The following is an 18,651-nucleotide window of genomic DNA, read 5'->3' as shown; positions in this document are numbered from 1 at the left end:
TATGAACCATTTCTCATCTTTGTCAATATCACTTTATCGGATTCCCTTATCTATATATATCTTTTCCTATCTTCATTCAATTATGATCAGACATGTAAGCCACCTCGTTTTTTTATTTTGCCATTATTTCTTCTCTTCCTCCTTATTCATTTGTATTTTATCCTGATTTCCTATCATTGTTGTTCTTTGAAAGACTTTTAAGATTTAAGATTTTGATTTTTAAATTTTGTTTTAATATTTTTTGGTTGTGTTCTTTTATTTATAATGGGAGTTACAATTGTTTGATTTTCAGTTTTTATTTATTTATTCATTGCCTTAATTTTTTTTTTTGTTTAATGTGTATGGAGGTTACAAGTTGTTTTGGCCTAATTTGACACACCCAGTCCAAATATCAAAAAACCTATATCAATTTTGGACAACCACCAGCACTCTCCTTATGATTTGGCCAAAAACCTGCACGCCCAACCCAGCCCAGGACCTGTCAACCCACGAAAATAAACTTGGGCTTCGGAAAACAAAAAAAGAAATCAGCTCACAAGTTCCAAAACTCAAAATGGGCCTGACATGATCAAATGAAAAAAAGAAGAAGAGAAAAACCCAAAACAGAGGCAAACCCATGTGACTTCCTGACTTTGAAAAGTCAGCAATTTCAACTGGGTTGCTAAGGAGTTAATGAATGCAGGTTCTAAAAACAGGAAAAATTCTCCAATCTTTTTAGTCAAAAGAAGATCAAAATTCCTTTTCTATATTCAGAAAAATTCTGCTCCAGAGCAGGTGCCATTTCCAAGAGATAAGCATGCTATATTTTCTAAAGAGACAAGTAGGGTGTAGGGAATTGTTCATCTGGAAAATCAAACTAACCATCACAGCATACTGAAATCTCACAAGAGCAGAGAGATTAGGTTGTCTTTTAAAGAAAAGCAAGGAAGTGATTGACTTAGAACTGACTATTGAGAGTCTATTTTTTTTATTTTTTCCAGAATAAGATAACTTCTCTTTTCTTTAAACATTAAGAACAAAAAGATCTTGTTTTTTTTAGAACAATCTGCCGCCCATTTTACTCCCTCAGGCAAGGTCCTGGGTTAGAATCCTAGCATCCGTGTTGTGTGTGTGAGTTTAATATGCTATCGCCCCTTTCAATAGGAAATGTCCTCCCCAAAAACAAAAAAAACAAAAACTCACTCCAGCATTTCCTATAAATATGAGAGGAGGTGAACAAATCAAAACAATAAAAAAAATCAATCAAAGACAAAATGATATTTCTCTCATTAGAAATTTGGTTCAGCAAAAGCCAAACCAAACAGAGTTCGGGTTTCACAAATATGAAAACCTCAACAAATTTATAGAGAGCCCTGATCAAGCAGAACAGATACCACAGTATAGTTCCAGCTCAACAATCCTTGAGTTCAGCCACTTCTGGCCCTTTCAGACTGAAGAGACCGCAATTCTGCCAGTTCAAAAAGCCTTCCAGTGCTTAAAATAGATTAAAGCTCTGCCAAACTCGAACTTCGGTATCGATTTATAGCTGAAACTTGACAGTTGAGTTGCGGACAGTCCAGTCCAGCACAGGCATACCCAGTCCAGCCCGGGTCAAAAGCATCTATCCAGGCAGAAATGGAAATCCAGCCTTCTTTTTGTCTTTCTAGAGTTGGTTTTTCCCCTTTGAGTTTTGTAAAATGCAGTTCTGCCTAAAATCAGTTCGTTTTCTCATCATTTATTCTGGTCAGAACTACCAGTTCTATACTGTGAAAAATTATAAAGTACTCACCAGTCTGAGGCAAGAAAAGAACTTATTTAGGAGATATTCCTCACCCAAATTCACAATCGCTTGTTTAGAAGTCAGTAACTTGAGGCGCAAGTTATCTATTTTTAAGAAGTATGTTAGGATTTTCATCGCTAATAGTGACACGCTCGTACACTAAAGAAAGTTGACTTGTTGACCAGTCAATGGTTCTCAAGGCAATGGGGAACTTTACCCTACCATCACAGGAATAAACATAAAACGGGTGAACACAAGCGTTGGATGCCCATAAAAAGCCACTCCTCCTTCACATTTGAAATACACCACAATTTGATTTTTCTATTCTCCTACTTTCCATATTATTATTTTTGGGCAACGGATCTGTGAATTGGAGATTTCTATCCGACTGTGAACATGCTCATGGAGGACCTTGAGCTTACTTATTGGGGTCGCATCTTAGAGTCTTGTAGACCGTCAATACCTGCACGTATGGAGGCTACAAAGGTTTTAGGACAACGTCTTTTACATGCTTTAACTGTACCAGGCTCGCTTTCTTACTCTTGACTTATTTTACTTATTTATTTGTTTCTTTATTTTTATTTTACCGTTAAAGTTTTATTTTATATATTATTTATCTTTAAAGGTTTGAATAAGAGTTTTACAGAGAAAGAGAACACAATTTTTAATAACATCATCTTCATTTGAAACCTCATCCTCTTCTCTATTTAAGAAGAGTTATTCAGCCCAATGAAACACACAATCTCCTTTATTTTCATTCTCCTTCTTACAATGAATTCATATGGGAAGGCTATACAAAATTTCTTCGATGATGATTCTGATGATGACCTTCATCAACAAAGGGTTGCAATGATTGTTCAACATCATACGTTTTCATTGAAGTAGTATGCCCAGTGTCACGTGTAATAACCCAAAACAAAATATCTAAAAATTAGGATTAAATTATTCTAGCAAAAAGACGATCTTGCCCTCGCATTATTTAATAGGGAAAAAGTTGACTTTTTGACCGAGAAGGAATTTGGTAATTCCGCTTACGCCGTTGCATAGAGCACGGTGAAACGAGTCCGTAGACACGGAGTAGACTCGAATCGGAGTTGTAACGAAGAAAATACGGTCAAAATATTGCGAAGGGCAAAACGGTAATTTAGAAAAAGTAATATTTTTATCCATTTTCTCCTTTCTCTTTCCTCATTTCTCTCTCCTCTCTCTCTCTCCTCCCGTCGCACCCAGCCCGCGCCACCCTCCTCCCTTCCGATCGAGACAGCGGCCACCACAGGGCACGCCGATCTCCGGCGTTGGTACCAACAGTTTCGCCACACCCTCGCCGTCACGACCTGACCCATCGCCGCCCTTTGGCCACCCGGAGTTCGCCGGAATCTCCAGAAAATCGCCGGTTTTCATTCGAATCTTCAAGCTCTTCGTTCTCCTTCAATTCTCCGCCAAATTGTTCAAGTAAGGTATGGTTTCTCACCTATTTTTCGTGCTCTAACTGATGGATGGATGGGTTTTGATCGATTTTACCTCTAGATCACTCGATTTTCGAATTGAAAATCGGTAGAACTTTGGCCACAATGATCGGCCATTTTCGGCCACTTTTTGGGGTATGTCCAAGAACAAAAGTGACTCCAAATGGGGTGTTTTACGTAGGATAGGAGTTTGGAGTCTTGGTTTTGAGTTTTTCCGGCAACCCGTTATCGCTTTGGACACCCAAGCTGCCGGCGCGTGTGGCAGTGCATGGGTGAGGGTACAGTAGCAATTCTGTGTAGTTTTGGGATCCTCGTGTTGTCACGAGCGCTTAGGATTTCGCGGATCTCGATTTGGAGTCCGTTTGATCCCCGAACGGATTTTCCATATTGCGTGATCCCTGGGTGCAGTGTCGTCGAGCCGTTGGATCACACCCAAATTCAGATATGTTGTTCTACATGATTTCAGGATCGTGTAGAATTCGACGGATTACGAATCGGAGTCCCGGATACTCCGAAATCGCGAACCCTGGGGCTAGGGTTTGGATTTTAAGTGATAACGCGATTTTGGCTAATCCAACCGTCCGTTTCGAACCAAACTCGCAAGATGTGGGTCTTTCTCCGTGAGAAACCTTTAGAGAATCCCAGATTGGCCATCAGAGATCGTGGACCCCACGGAGTTCCGGATCGGCAGGTCTGACAGTTTATCGCTTAGTACAGCTTCAGGTCTTTCAAGGCAGTTCTGATTGTCTGAAAGGCTAAAGTGGGCATATGAGTAACTTGAAATGAGTGCACGCATTTTTAGGAGCCGGGGGCAGGGTGTTTAATTTAATTCTTTTATTGAGCAATTTTATTAATTTAATATTCATAGTTAATCAGGCACCAGAGGCCCGACTGAGCCACAGGAGGGACCTTCAAAAGGTCCAGCTAGCTCGGACCAGCAGTGAGTGGACTTTTCTTTTCTAAATGATATTTATAATTAAATTTCATTATTTGATCTTGAATAAGTAGATTTGCATATTTTTCCGAGCTTGAATGATGTCGTAAACTATCTTTATTTTTATATTGCTTAGCTGAACATGTTAAAGTTATACGAACAACAGACTTTGAGATTTATATAACAGAAATAGCAGCAGAATTGAGATTACAGTTATTTATCAGACTTTCCTATAGTAAATTAGTTAAGACCATCATGTACCCGCTTTTTATTTGGTGATTACCCTCAGATGGATCGATGTCTAGGACATCCAGTCTATTTACAGTTCTGTCAGTGCACTTGACATTGCCTCACGAGTTTCGGGGACGTTCGGACCGTGAGTGCCAGGATTTGCGGCTCGGCAGACTTCGTGTCCGGAGACCTGCCAGGATTTGCGGCTCGGCTGACTTCGTGTCTCCGAGACCTGCCAGGATTACGGATCAGGCTGACTATGGTCCCCTGAATCCTGCCAGAGCGGCTCGAGTCGACTTTGTGTCATCGAGACCTGCCAGCGGATCAGGCTGACTATAGTCCCTTGAATCCTGCCAGTTTGCGGCCCAGATAGACTTTGTGTCGCCGAGACCTGCCAGGGGATTTGACGGATTTTACAGGGGTACTATTAGGTGGTAGTTTTAAAGGAATTTGAGTACTTTTATATAGCTATTGCTTTCAGTCATTTTATATCAGTTTTCTCAATATTCGTGCATGTTTTATATCTCCATATAATTGTTCAGTTTTACGAATTTATATACATACATTTATATATATATATATATAGATGAATACCTTATATTAAACACAGTTGAACTTTAGCTTTACTTATCAAGTTATTTTTACCATGGGGATTATTATGATTATAAACTGTTTCAAGAACATTAATTTTGTCCACTCACATTTTCAAACTTGTTTTTCGCCCCCAGGCCGTAGAAGTGCGAAGGAATCCACCCCGGGCCATTCTCCCAGCTTCCGTACCACCACAAAACGTAGGATTTCATTGTAAATTCTTAAAGTCTTGTAAATATTTAGAAATTGCTCTGATATCTGGTTGGAACTGAGAACCAGAGTTGAGAATCGTTTATTTGAGTTATTCTGGCAGTTTGTGTGGAAATTATTTGCTTGTTTGACAGGTGGAAGATTTTGGGTTTGGACAAATTATAAGGGCGACTCTGCCGAATTTTTGGCAGGAGTCTAAGGGAAGTTTTAAAAGTAATTGTAACAGGAAGGGTAAAAAGGTCATTTGTGCCCGACATTCGCCAGGTATCGGACACGCACAGGACTTGGCTCGAATTCCAAAGTGGAATTGAGATCGGGTCATGTCAACTTGGTATTAGAGCATGGGTTTCACTTCCTGTAGACCCTATAATTGTACTTTCTAGTGGTACTGAACACTTGCTTCTTGTTTCCGTAGGGGGACGAGACAGTCGTCCCGAGTGAGGGGACAGAATCCCCCTCCTAAAACAGAGGACTTTCCTATCCCTGAACCGGTGCAGGAACCGGTTGAGCAGTCATTTGTTGGAGGCCTATCAGGGCCCTCATCTCCCATGCCTACTATGATGGGAGATCCTAATTTCCAGCAGACCCTGGAGTTGTTGACTCAGGCCCTATCCCGGACCGGGTAGCCCAGAGACCCGTCCTTGGGATATGCTGACCAAGCAAAGAGAATTGGGGCCACAGATTTTGATGGTGATGGCAACCCAACAGTGGCCGAAGAGTGGATAGAGAGGATGGAACGGATCATGGAGGTGATGGCCGTTCCACAGGATCGCAGGGTAACTCTGGCCACGTTCTTTCTGACCAGAAATGCTAAATACTGGTGGGAGTCAGTTAAAAGGAGGTATCGGGATCCTTCAGCCATCACATGGCCAGTCTTTCGAGCAGCTTTTGACAGCCAGTACTACCCCCAGGCGTATCAGAATCTAAAGATGGAGGAATTTTTGCAGTTGGAGCAGGGGTCGATGACAGTGTTGGAGTATGAGAAAAAGTTTAATGAACTATCCAAATACTGCATTCCACTGGTGGAAGACGAAAGTAAGAAGTGCCAGCTGTTCACTAGAGGATTGAAGGCCTTCATCAGAGATATTGTGATCAGTCAGCGGCTGACTAATTTTGAAAACTTGGTGATGTCAGCTTCGCTGATAGAAAGCAGTCAGATGATGGTCAGAGCACGAGGTGAACCTTGGAGAAGACAGTTTGAGATGGGTGGTCCCAGTCAGAGGTCATCCAAGAGGGGTAGTTACAGTTCTAGGTCATCCAGTGGCCGCAGTTATGGAGGCTTTCGACCTAGAGTTAGCTCGAGTGGAGGCTCCAATCAGAGTGGTAGTTCTGGGAGCCGGTCTGCGGGCAGTTTAGTCAGAGGTTCTGGTAGACAACTACCGTCAGCAGCTGGCAGGATGCGGAGCCCACAATGTACCGTATGTGGCAGATATCACACCAGAACCTGCCGACAGGGTACCACCGGATGTTTTCACTGTGGTCAGCCTGGACATTTCTTGCGAGAGTGCCCGGTATTGCTTCAGGGTGGTGAAGCGACTGGTGCATCGCCTAGAGAGGTAGGCACACAGGGTAGAACCCAGTTTAGAGGAGCCTCGTCCAGTGGTGGGACTCAGACTAGTGTTGCCAGCAGAGGTGGCAGTCAGCAGCAGGGACGAGGTGGACGTGTCAAAGCCACAGGCAAAGTGTACCACATGTCCCAGCAGCAAGCACAGGCGTCACCAGACGTGGTTACAGGTATTCTATCAGTTTTTAGGACTCCTGCTAGAGTTTTGATTGACCCTGGGGCTACGCACTCATTTGTTACACCTAGTTTTGCCCACAATGCTGATGTCAGACTTTCAGCTCTACGGGATGAATTAGCGATCTCTGTACCTACAGGAGAGATCTTTCATGTAGGTACGGTGTATCGCGATAGTGCAGTGTTTGTAGGAGATGTATGTCTGGAAGCAGATCTGATTCTGTTGGAAATGGTGGGCTTGGATGTTATCTTGGGCATGGATTGGCTAGCCAAGCATCATGCCTCAGTGGATTGCTTCAGGAAAGAAGTTGTACTCCGTAGCCCTGGACGTCCTGAAGTGACATTTTATGGTGAGCGTAGAGTGCTCCCATCTTGCCTCATCTCAGCGATGACGGCAAAGAGGTTGCTCAGAAAAGGGTGCTCAGGATACCTAGCTCACGTAATTGATACTAGGAATCCGGAGTTGAAGTTGGAAGATATTCCAGTGGTTTGAGATTTTCCAGATGTGTTTCCGGATGATCTTCCTGGGTTACCTCCTCACCGGGAAATCGAGTTCACTATTGAACTCATTCCAGGAACGAGCCCTATATCTCAAGCACCCTACAAGATGGCGCCAGCAGAACTAAAGGAGTTGAAGGTGCAGCTGCAGGAGTTAGTAGATAAGGGCTTCATCCGACCTAGTTTTTCCCCATGGGGTGCTCCGGTGCTGTTTGTGAAGAAGAAGGATGGTACCATGAGGCAGTGTATCGACTACAGACAGCTGAATAAAGTCACGGTGCGGAACAAGTATCCATTGCCCCGTATTGATGATTTATTTGATCAGTTGAGGGGTGCTAAAGTATTCTCCAAGATTGATCTGAGATCTGGGTACCATCAGTTACGGATTAAGGAAGAAGATGTGCCTAAGACAGCTTTCCGAACGAGGTATGGGCACTATGAGTTCTTGGTGATGCCATTCGAATTGACGAATGCACCAGCTGCGTTTATGGATTTGATGAACAGAGTGTTCCGACGTTATTTGGATCGCTTTGTAATCGTATTCATAGACGATATACTGGTGTATTACAAAAGTCAGAAGGCGCACATGAAGCATTTGGAACTGGTGCTAAAGACCCTGAGAAGGAAGAAACTGTTTGCTAAGTTCAGTAAGTGCCAATTCTGGCTGGATAGAGTAAATTTCTTGGGGCATGTCATCTCTGCAGAAGATGTTTATGTTGATCCCCAAAAGGTTGAGGCGGTAGTGAATTGGCCACAGCCAACCAGTGTTACTGAGGTACGGAGTTTTCTTGGGTTAGCTGGTTATTATTGTCGCTTTGTGGAAGGTTTTTCTACTATAGCGGCGCCTCTCACTCGTCTGACAAGAAAGGGAGTTAAGTTTGAATGGTCAGATGAGTGTGAGAAGAGCATTAATGAGCTCAAAACCAAGTTAACCACTGCTCCAGTGTTGACGCTTCTAGACGATAGTGGCAACTTTGTGATCTACAGTGATGCCTCCCAACAGGGACTGGGATGTGTACTGATGCAGCATGGTCAAGTGATCGCTTATGCTTCTAGACAGCTAAAGAAGCATGAGATGAATTACCCTGTTCATGATTTAGAGCTGGCAGCAGTAGTGTTTGCTTTGAAGATTTGGAGGCACTACTTGTATGGAGCCACATGTCAGATTTTCACCGATCACAAGAGTTTGAAGTATTTGTTCAACCAGAAGGAGCTGAATTTAAGGCAAAGGAGATGGTTAGAGCTGATTAAGGATTATGATTGTACCATTGAGCACCATCCGGGGAGAGCTAATGTAGTAGCTGATGCACTCAGCAGGAAATCGTCTAGTTCAGTAGCTTATTTCCGAGGAAGGTATGTACCATACTTTGAGGGAACACTACTAGTGGCCTTTCATGAAGAAGGAGATAGCAGAGTATGTCAGAAAGTGCTTAATCTGTCAGCAGGTGAAAGCGGAACGACAGAAACCTTCTGGGCTATTACAACCATTTCCAATTCCTGAGTGGAAGTGGGAGCACCTAACTATGGATTTCGTGTTCAAGCTTCCTCGAACACGGAATAAGCATGATGGAGTATGGGTGATTGTGGACCGACTCACGAAGTCTGCTCATTTCTTACCGGAGAGAGCAAATTATACGTTAAATAAGTTGGCTAAGCTCTTCATCGATGAGATAGTAAGACTTCACGGAGTGCCAGTTTCTATCACTTCTGATAGAGATCCACGGTTTACCTCCCGATTTTGGATGAAGTTGCATGAAGCTTTTGGAACCCAGTTACAGTTCAGCACTGCTTTTCATCCTCAGACGGACGGTCAGTCTGAGAGGACGATTCAGACTTTGGAAGACATGTTAAGAGCTTGTGCATTGCAGTTTCGGGAGGACTGGGATGAGAAATTGCCACTCATGGAGTTTGCGTATAATAACAACTACCAGGCAAGTATCAGAATGTCTCCATTTGATGCCTTGTATGGGAAACAGTGCAGAACTCCATTTTATTGGGAGGAAGTAGGTGAGAACTGATTGGAAGTGGCAGATGATGTCGAACGGACAAATGAACAGGTGAAGGTAATCCGGGAAAGACTGAAAACGGCCCAGGACAAACAAAAGAGCTATGCAGATAACAGGAGGAAAGACCTCCAGTTTGAGGTTGGAGACTGGGTGTTCCTGAAGTTATCGCCTTGGAAGGGCGTAGTAAGGTTCGGAAGGCGAGGGAAACTAAGTCCTCGCTATATTAGACCTTATGAGATTGTGGAGCGGGTAGGCCCAGTAGCCTACAGACTTGATTTACCTCCAGATTTGTCCCGGTTGCACGACGTGTTCCATGTCTCGATGCTCCGGAAGTACATTTCAGATCCCTCTCATGTATTAGAAGAGCAACCGATATAACTACAAGAAGATTTGACTTATGTCGAGCAACCAGTTCAGATTTTGGACCGAAAGATGCAAGTTTTGCGCTCGAGGGAGATTCCACTTGTGAAGGTCCTATGGAGGAGTCATACTGTGGAAGAGGCCGCATGGGAACCTGAGGATCAGATGCGGGAACAGTACCCATATCTCTTCGAGTAACAGGTACGTAAATTTCGAGGACGAAATTTTCTTAAGGGGGTAGATTGTAATAACCCAAAACAAAATATCTAAAAATTAGGATTAAATTATTCTAGCAAAAAGACGATCTTGCCCTCGCATTATTTAATAGGGAAAAAGTTGACTTTTCGACCGAGAAGAAATTTGGCAATTCTGCCTACGCAGTTGCGTAGAGCACGGCGAAACGAGCTCGTAGACACGGAGTAGACTCGAATCGGAGCTGTAATGAAGAAAATACGGTCAACATCCCACGAAGGGCAAAACGGTAATTTAGAAAAAGTCAGTTTTTTATCCATTTTCACCTTTCTCACTCCTCATTTCTCTCTCCTCTCTCTCCCTTCCCGTCGCACCCCGCCCGCGCCACCCTCCTTCCTTCCGATCGAGACAGCGGCCACCACAGGGCACGCTGATCTCTGGCGTTGGTACCAACGCTCCGCCACACCCTCGCCGTCACGACCTGACCCATCGCTGCCCTTGGGCCGCCCGGAGTTCGCCGGAATCTCCAGAAAACCGCTGGTTTTCATTCGAATCTTCAAGCTCTTCGTTCTCCTTCAATTCTCCACCAAATCGTTCGAGTAAGGTATGGTTTCTCACCTATTTTTTGTGCTCTAACTGATGGATGGATGGATTTTGATCGATTTTACCTCTAGATCACTCGATTTTCGAATTGAAAATCGGCCGAATTCCGGCCGCGGTGATCGGCCATTTTCGGCCACTTTTTGGGGTATGTCCAAGAACAAAAGTGACTCCAAATGGGGTGTTTTACCTAGGATAAGAGTTTGGAGTCTTGGTTTTGAGTTTTTCCGGCAACCCGTTATCGCTTTGGACACCCAAGTTGCCAGCGGGTGTGGCAGCGCGTGGGTGAGGGTACAGTAGCAATTCTGTGTAGTTTGACGATCCTCGTGTTGTCACGAGCGCGTAGAATTTCGCGGATCTCAATTTGGAGTCCGTTTGAGCCCCGAACGGATTTTCCATATTGCGCGATCCCTGGGTGCAGTGTCGTCGAGCCTTTGGATCACACCCAAATTCAGATATGTCGTTCTACATGATTTCAGAATCGTGTAGGATTCGACGGATTACGAATCGGAGTCCCGGATACTCCGAAATCGCGAACCCTGGGGCTAGGGTTTGGATTTTAAGCGATAACGCTATTTTGGCTAATCCAACCGTCCGTTTCGGTCCAAACTCGCAGGATGTGGGTCTTTCTCCGTGAAAAGCCTTTAGAGAATCCCAGATTGGCCATCGGAGATCGTGGACCCCACGGGGTTCCAGATCGGCCAGTCTGACAGTTTATCGCTTAGTACAGATTCGGGTCTTTCAAGGCCATTCTAATTGTCTGAAAGGCTAAAGTGGGCATATGAGTAACTTGAAATGAGTGCACGTATTTTTAGGAGCCGGGGGCAGAGTGTTTAATTTAATTCTTTTATTGAGCAGTTTTATTAATTTAATATTCATGGTTAATCAGGCACCAGAGGCCCGACTGAGCCACAGGAGGGACCTTCAAAAGGTCCAGCTAGCTCGGACCAGCAATGAGTGGACTTTTCTTTTCTAAATGATATTTATAATTAAAGTTCATTATTTGATCTTGAATAAGTAGAATTGCATGTTTTTCCGAGCTTGAATGATGTCGTAAACTATCTTTATTTTTATACTGCTTAGCTGAACATGTTAAAGTTATACGAACAACAGACTTTGAGATTTATATAACAGAAATAGCAGCAGAATTGAGATTACAGTTATTTATCAGACTTTCCTACAGTAAATTAGTTAAGACCACCATGTTCCCGCTTTTTATTTGGTGATTACCCTCAGATGGACCGATGTCTACGGACATCCAGTCTATTTACAGTTCTGTCAGTGCACTTGACATTACCTCACGAGTTTCGGGGACGCTCGGACCGTGAGTGTCAGGATTTGCGGCTCGGCAGACTTGGTGTCCCGAGACCTGCCAGGATTTGCAGCTCGGCTGACTACGGTCCCCTGAATCCTGCCAGAGCGGCTCGAGTCGACTTTGTGTCATCGAAACCTGCCAGCGGATCAGGCTGACTATAGTCCCCTGAATCCTGCCAGTTTGCGGCTCGGATAGACTTTGTGTCGCTGAGACCTGCCAGGGATATTTGACGGATTTTACAGGGGTACTATTAGGTGGTAGTTTTAAAGGAATTTGAGTACTTTTATACAGCTATTGCTTTCAGTCATTTTATATCAGTTTTCTCAATATTCGTGCACGTTTTATATCTCCATATAATTGTTTAGTTTTACGAATTTATATACATACATTTATATATATATATATATATATATATTTAGATGAATACCTTATATTAAACACAGTTGAACTTTAGCTTTACTTATCAAGTTATTTTTACCATGGGGGTTATTATGATTATAAACTGTTTCAAGAACATTACTTTTGTCCACTCACATTTTCAAACTTGTTTTTCGCCCCCAGGCCGTAGAAGTGCCAAGGAATCCACCCCGGGCCATTCTCCCAGCTTCCGTACCACCACAAAACGTAGGATTTCGTTGTAAATTCTTAAAGTCTTGTAAATATTTAGAAATTGCTCTGATATCTGGTTGGAACTGAGAACCAGAGTTGAGAATCGTTTATTTGAGTTATTCTGGCAGTTGGTGTGGAAATTATTTGCTTGTTTGACAGGTGGAAGATTTTGGGTTTGGACAAATTACAAGGGAGACTCTGCCGAATTTTCGGCAGGAGTCTAAGGGAAGTTTTAAAAGTAATTGTAACAGGAAGGATAAAAAGGTCATTTGTGCCCGACATTCGCCAGGTGTCGGACACGCACATGACTTGGCTCGAATTCCAAAGTGGAATTGAGATCGGGTCCTGTCATCACGGGTCGCACATTAGAAAGTGCTACCATGACTCCGTTGGGACATCTATGCGCTTATGAGGTGGTCTAAGTGTGGAAGGGCGAGAGCTTAAGAGCTAGAATGGTTGGTGTTGTCCGAGTTGCACTTGTGAAGGGTATTTTGGCTATTTCTAAAGGTTACGGGAGGAACTCGAAGAAGCTAAGAATATTGGGACGTTCGTGATGTTGAGACGCAGACAACGCAACTGACGGTTTGCCATTCAGAGTTTGTACGAAGGAGTTATGCCCAATTATGACTCTTCGTGCATAGGTGATGTTCCCTCCTAGAAGAAGACTAAATGCATAAAATGCTATATAGGGGGTGACATGGTGTCATGCTCTCTACCACCTCTAGTGCTTACACCCTTATGGCACTAATCGAGCATCTTTATGACATTTGAAGTAATCATAAGGGCGGACATAAGATTGTTAAAGGATAATTTGTATCTCCGAAGGAAAGGAATTCTCGATGACAGTGCGAACACGCGAGGCCATTCGTATTGCGCATCGTTGTAAAAAATGAGGTCAACATATGGCATTCGCTATGCCGTCAGCTAGCTTGGCCTTCGCTATGCCGTCGGCTAGCGAGGCATTTGACAATACTCGATGGACTTGGATTGGGTTCGGCCTTGTCTAATGGGGAAGGAAGATATTTGGATGTCAGTACGCATGGGGTGCGACCCCATGCAATGCACAGATGGTTATGTGGGACATTCGGAATACATATGTTGCCAAGACTTGGGTGACATGCAAGTGTGACAGCTTGCGTGTATAGCTTGAGGATGTGGGCTATCGTGGATGCTAAAGGAATGACCGACAGAAGTGTGGGTAAACCGATGGTGTGTTGGATCGCTATGTCTTGACTTGGACATGAGCAAGCCATGAGTTAAGCATGCGACGTGGTCGATGCATTTGACGTGTCTTATGCAACGCTTGATGTATAGGCGTCGATGGTTCGTTGCCAGATGCAGAGTGATTGTATTGTCACAAGGTAGTGTGACTCGTTGTCTAGTGGGAGACGACACTTGAAGGTGAACCTCTCGCGGAGTTGTGAGAGTCATGAATATCATAAAGTGGGAGACGGCTGACTGGGATCCGAAGGAATCCTGGGCTGCACGGGTGTGCTTTGAGTGGGGAAATTTGTGTTTCGCTTTCGCCGCACCGCGCCACTCGCTCATCCCTTGACACCAACTATCCCAGCATGGTGGTTCCTTTGTAGTCCGTAAATACAAGAATCGGAATAAAGAAAAGCAACAACATAATCTCATGGATGACTACTTCTGTGAAAGACCATTATACTCTCCAGTGGACTTTTGCAGAAGGTTTAGCATATGGAGATAGTTTTTCTATCGCATCTTGAATGATGTCACTGCACATGAGCCATACTTTTCCCTTATCTTTCCCTATCTCCTAAATTAGAATTATAAATTTAGGCCTTTAATAAAATAGGTACTCACCACATCTTCAAAGATTTGGGGCACCTGCATGCCTTGCATTGGCCTTAGTCAGTTATGCCTTCGTAAGAGAATATTGTCGATTAATGGTCTTGAGCCGAGAAGTAATGGCTTGTGATGTTCTCAGCTTTGGTCCAACAATGCCCGTATCATTTTTCAAAAAAAATTGGTACACACATTGCCAAAATGAGTCGTTTAGTTGATTTATGCCAATAGCCCTATCTTTAGCGATAGAAATCCATCCTTTGCATAATGTTTCATCTTCTTATGGTCTCCAATTAACATCTCTTTGTGGTTTTAGTGCCATCTTCAACAAAAATGGAAGAATATTGAACAAAATTAACATAGTGAGAAAAGATAAATAAAAAATGAAAAACAAAACTTTTGTGAGTTATTTAACAAATTGATGGGTAGTTATAAAGTTTTGGGTGTGTTTTGAAGTTGGATCTAATTTAGAATATTTATTTTATTTATCTTAACCATTCGATTTTAATTTCAGCGGTTGGATCATTTTTTTTCCATTGATCTAGCCACTTTTTATTCTCAGTCATTGGGTTAAGTAGATGTTACATTTGAAATATATAAACAAAAGTATTCAAATGATGTCGTTAGATGCCAATGTATAAACCCCCAAGGAGCACCACGTGTCGCAGCCTTTTCCTTCAAGTGGTTGACATGGCTCACCCACTTCTGTCATTCCATTGCCTCTTTTCACATGCTGCAACCTGGCTTGCACTTGAGCCCCATAAAATTTCCACCTGGATGGAAAGTTAGGTTAATATGTCCTTCCCAAAACCCATATGTCCAAAATTCCACCCTTCATTGTATATGGGTTAGATATGGATTTATGCTAAATTTTTGGGATTTTTTGGCTTCGGTCCCCATGATTGGAGAAAGTCTAAGAGCATTTCCAAAAGAGATGTCAAATTGCCACATGGACATGACATGGCAAAAATAAAAGGTTAAAGTTACTCTAACCAAAAGTCTTACACTTTTCTTTATCGGGTTCTACATTTACTTTTGGTAAATAGAAAGTCCAATCAAATCCTTCGAGGGGCGGTTTGATTACTTCAATACACTTTTTTTTTTCGCCATTAGATTGTGTTGTTCCATATTTCAAGAAGGATGAAATTCGGTGTTTGTTGATGGTGACCCTCATCGATCATTGATTTCGTTGTCGAATCTTGCAAATCTCGGATCGTCTATTTTATTAATGGTTTTATTGGTTTTTTCAACTCCAACATAAACATTCAACCCAATGCATTAGGACCATAATTGCTTTCTTTTATTCCTTATCCTTACTATGTATCAGGTCGAGCATGCAAATTCAGTGATGATCACATAGGTGAGGCTATAGCCCATGAAAGCCCTAACCAAGCTCGTGGAGTCTCTAAGTCGAATGCTTTTAGTTGTTCTTCTTTTTATGAGTTGTTTTTGTGTGCTGAGGTGGAGTTAGGATCAAACACATTTGTCATCACATACAAAGATGATCAAGTGACGAATGATGCACCGCCACAGCTAGTGTCGTCGAAAATTTATCTCCAGTTAGAGTGCTCTTACTTAAGCACTTGAATGCTGAAGGCTAAGGATACATAATGCAAAATTTTGAAAAATATAGTCGAGGAAACCATGTTGTCTTGGCATGCTTGTTGGGATAGAGAATGAGAGTATGAATGTGTCGCTTGCAGAGTCGAAGCATAAGCAACAATGGAATTTTGGGTACTACTCTGAGATGCTTTTAATCACATTCAACATTCTAATTTTAACCTTGTTGTGTTGGGTTTGGAAGAGAATATTTTCAGATAAATTATTTTTGTAATGGTCATAATAAGTTCACAGGAAGATTCTGAACTACATCATAGCATAACAATCCTAAATAATCCTACAAAACTGAAGTGAACCTTTGATCAACTCCATTTACTCCAATGAAATACTAAACAATTACCCATGAAAGAAAACAAGAAGAAATTATCGTATGATCATACACACCTAACTCCAGATGGGATGCCAAAAGAAACTCCCTTTTGGTGCTCAATTGTTGGTTTAACATAAAAGACAACTAAAGCAACATTCTTTCTTTTTTCCTTGTAATTCTCTCATCAACCAAACATATGATATAATAAGAAATGATAGGAACTGACCACTAAAAGAAAAAAACACACATGGCAATACAGAAAGCAGGAACAAAAATCACTACTACAAAAAGTGAAAAAGACGACCAGAAAACAACGACGGTCTAAGTGAAAACCGTCGTGGTTTTTAAAAAGACGACGGTTCTAAAAACACCGTCGGGTAATACCACCTTAGACAACTAAAAATGGAGATTCAAATGGCTGTTCAAAAACAACGACGTACCTAATTAAACAACCGACGCCTATTTGAAACAGATTTCCGCAGTGTAAAATCAAAGCCAACAAAGAACGGCGGAAGTTATGAATCGAACGACGTAGAAATTAAAGACGACGATTTCAATAAAAACCGCCGTTTTTACTCATAAAATAACACGACGAGGTTTTCGTATAAGACGCCGTATAATTACAAACAAATCCACGGCTTTAAAATATAAAATATCGCCGTATTAAATTAATGTACAACGACGGAAAATATAAATATATCGACGTCAAAGTCTGGTCGAGGTATGAGCACAATGCCTCGTGTTGTGAAGAGAAAACTTCAGAAACTCAGGCCAATTGTTGAGTACAATAAAAGGGGGAAAGGAATTGGCCAAGCACATAGTGAGATGCAGTCCTACATTGGTGTGTTGGCACGCCCCAGAGTTCCACTTGTGGACATGAAATGGGCTCAAATCCCCAAGGATATAAAGGAGCAGATTTGGGAAGCAGTTGACATTGCTTTTGTGGTAGGTCAAGGGGGCAAGAACTCTGTTTTAGCTTCTGCTGCCAAGAAATGGAAGGATTTCAAGTCTACACTAACGAGGCATTATATCCTTCCATACACCAATGACAAGGAGAGATTAAGCCAACCCCCTGAAACATATAAATTCATAGAGAAAGCACAATGGGATGCCTTTGTAGCTTCAAGGTTATCCAAAGATTTTGAGTCTGTGCATTCTCAACATGCACAGATTAGGGAGAAACTTGAGTACAATCATCGATTGTCTCAAAAAGGATATGCTGGTTTGGAGGATCAATTGGAAAGCAAAATTAATTGTAAGCCTACTCACTCTGTTTTAAATTTTTATTAAACTGTGAAAAATTCTTATTACGCCTTATGTTATATTTTTTCGTCGTGTGAATGATATTACCACGTCGAAACTTTTTAAAAAACGTCGTTAAAGGTCTAAATCAGGAATCACTACTCTGTTTTCTTTAATTATAGCATAAGATGTCGGTGGTTCATTTTCGCGTCGTTTGTATTAAATTACTACGTCGAAATGTTTTAAACAAGGTCGTTAAAGGTGTGAATATTGAATCATCCCTATGTTATCTGTAAATAAAGCATAAGACGTCGGTGGTTTATTCATTTCGTCGTTTTAAAAAACTAACCACGTCGGTATAACTACCGTCGTGATAAATTATAATAACGCCGGTTTATATGTTATTGCGTCGTGTGAAATTATATAATACGTCGTTTGTATATAAATAACCGTCGTGTTTTTTTGTTCTTACTTTTTTATATATCTTTGTTTTAGGATGAATTGCAAAAAAAAGTCTCGGAAGGCAAAGTCAGTGTATATGGCAGCAATGATGTGCTGACCATGGCTTTGGGCCCCGAGCATCCAGGCAGAGTGAGAGGAGTAGGTGCTGGGATTTCCCCAAGGCAATATTTCAATTTACCCAAACCACAGAGGATGAGCTTTGACGACCGTTTAAAGGACAGTTTAAGAGTTCTCCTTCAAGAAGAGAATAAAAAGATGGAAGCTAAGGCAAGGGAAGAGGCTTTAAGGATGGAGGCTAGAACCAAACAATTGGTAGAGGCTGAGAGGGAGCATTTCCTTAGTCAGCTTTCCCAATTAATTCCCAATTTTGATCCAAGCATGCTTAAACCAAGAATTAGCCAAAGTCCCAAAAATCCAATGTCCGACAAAGCAAGCTGCTCTGGAGGTGATGTGAGATCCCTACATTTTGAGGATGATACTGCCAAAAATGGGAAACATCAGGAAGAAAACGTAACATATCTGAACTTTGAATTCTCTGTTTTTAAAAAAAATATTAGACGTCGTTATTATTAATAAACCCGTCGTTTGAAATACATACCACGACGATTTTAAAAATAAACCGTCGTTTGTATTTCAATACCACGTCGTATTTAGTTTAATTGTTTTACACGCCATTAAACGTCGTTATTTTTAAAACTT

At 42.0% G+C, this 18,651-nt stretch overlaps 1 pseudogene; it reads left to right on the top strand.

Moving 5' to 3' along the window:
* Positions 1–5,934: 5,934 nt before the first annotated feature.
* LOC117614527 lies at positions 5,935–9,991 on the top strand (annotated as a pseudogene).
* The last annotated feature ends 8,660 nt before the right edge of the window (positions 9,992–18,651 follow it).

Source organism: Prunus dulcis, chromosome 1, assembly GCF_902201215.1.
Source record: "Prunus dulcis chromosome 1, ALMONDv2, whole genome shotgun sequence".
In the NCBI taxonomy this organism is placed as follows: Eukaryota; Viridiplantae; Streptophyta; class Magnoliopsida; order Rosales; family Rosaceae; genus Prunus; species Prunus dulcis.
Note: the sequence above shows the minus strand (reverse complement) of the source record. Positions and strands in the feature narration are given on the sequence as shown.